This window comes from Arachis ipaensis, chromosome B10 (genome assembly GCF_000816755.2).
Source record: "Arachis ipaensis cultivar K30076 chromosome B10, Araip1.1, whole genome shotgun sequence".
Classification (NCBI taxonomy): Eukaryota; Viridiplantae; Streptophyta; class Magnoliopsida; order Fabales; family Fabaceae; genus Arachis; species Arachis ipaensis.
In genome coordinates, this window is record NC_029794.2 from 36,801,233 (window position 1) to 36,803,363 (window position 2,131).

Here is a 2,131-nt window from a genome sequence, read left to right on the forward strand (position 1 = left end):
TATCAAATAAATTATTTATATAAAATATATATTAAAAATAAATTTAAAAAATATATATTTATACATAAATATATAATAATTAATTTAATAACAATTTTTTATATACAAATAATATTTTATTTCAATTATATCTATAACTATCATATGAATTTAAGAGAAGGTTTGAATCAGGAGTGGAACTAGATAAAATATTAGAGGGGGCCAAAAATATTTACACAATAAAATAAGACTAAACAAAATTTTAAGGGGGCTAAACTGAAATTTATATATAATTTACATGTAAAAAATTAAAATTAAGAGGGGCCACTGCCCCTCTTTCTCTGTATGTAGCTCCGCCCCTGGTTTGAATATCTTATGTTTAGATAAATAAAATTAATTGTACAAAATTATTTATTTATTCTCTCTTATTTATTTAACATGATTTTTTATGAAAACATTAATAATATTATTTACTTAACTTTTTTAATGTCTTTCTTATTGGAACCACATATAATTTTAAAACCAAATACTTATTTTAAAAGGAAGATAGTATTTTCATCCTTCTAAGTTTTATATCGGATTTAATAATGTGAGCTTTTTATTTATCATAAATATAGTTGATATTCACTTTAATTCTTGAACTTACACATTGAATTTTAATTTAGTTTTTGAGATTTTAATTGATTTTATTTAATCTCTAAATTTTATAAATGTGATTTATATTAGTCCATAAGACAATTTTTGGCACACAAATGTTAATAGAGTATTGACATGTATTATTGATAGATGCCATGCTGAAACTTGTAAAATGATCCAGTTTTAATTTTGGCGCCTAAATAACGTAAACATGATGTTATATCACTTCTTTTGAGAGGAAAAGTTTCAATAAACATCACTTACGATGTTGTTTTTGGATTATTTTAACGTCAAAACTAAAACAACGTTGTTTTACATAATCCAGTGTGGCATCCATTTATTCATGTTAGTGTTTTATAAGGTCTGTTGGGTCGAAAATTATTTTTAAGGACTAACATGAGTCACGTTCGCAAAGTTTAGTGACTAAATAGAGACAATTAAAACTTGAGAAAGTATTAGCAGTCAACATTTTTATTAAAATCTAACCAGCATTTAACCATTTTGAAAAGAGTGTGTAATAGATATAGTCTCATACCATTAAAAATACTAATAATGGCTAATTAATGGTTACAAATCATAAAATGTGCTGGCCTTCTAACACTTTAGGTTCTAAATTAAAACTCACGTGTAAGTTTTGGAATCAAATTGAATATTTTCTCTAAATAAATTCGTATTCACATATATTACTTTCTTTATTTTAAAATTATCATAAAGGTTTTTTTTTATTTTAATGTTTAAAAGTTTTACTCTAAAAAAATATTTTAATATTTTGAAATATTAAAGTAGTATTTGTTTTTTATTTTGATACCATCCTTAAATTAATTGTAATTAATGAATAGAATTAGTGGAATATAACATTGTGTTAATTAATTAACAACAAACATAATATTAAGTAGGGATAATTCATTTATCTGTTTTATTTTAAACTAAACTGCCAATTCTATTAATGAAAATTTAGAATATTAAAAAATTTACACACAAATAAACAAAATTATCTCTAATTGGTATAAAAAAATGACTTTTATGTGATAAAAATATTGAGAAATTAATTTTATTCATAAGTAAATAGATTTGTGAATATTCAAAAATTTTATGATAAAATTGATAATTTATTCATATCTTTCACAGGCGCAAAACTAATTTTATTCATTTTTAATTAATCGTTCACATCCTAAATTTTTATTGATAGAAATAATAATTTATTCTTTTATTTTGTATTAACAAGATTATTTTATTGTTTAGTTTATGTCTATTAATGAAATATATAAGAATTATTTTGAATAGAAAGGGTATTACATTCAACCACCCTTGCCTTAACTTGGCCACAAAAAAATCTACTTCTGTAACTATGATTAGTTGTTTTCTTTTTTAAAAGAAATATAAAAAATAAAAAAGAATAATGTTAGATAAAGGCTAGGAGACAAGAATATTTAACAAATAATTAAGAAGGATTTTTATTTTTATTTTCTTAATATAATTCTACTTTAATTTAATACTAAAAAACAAGAGAACTAGT

General features: G+C 21.5%; 1 protein-coding gene across 1 annotated transcript in view; it reads left to right on the top strand.

Annotated features, from left to right (window-relative positions):
- Positions 1 to 2,131, top strand: part of LOC107621856 — a gene marked incomplete in the record, with an annotated part of 5,091 nt that overhangs the window by 1,410 nt on the left and 1,550 nt on the right.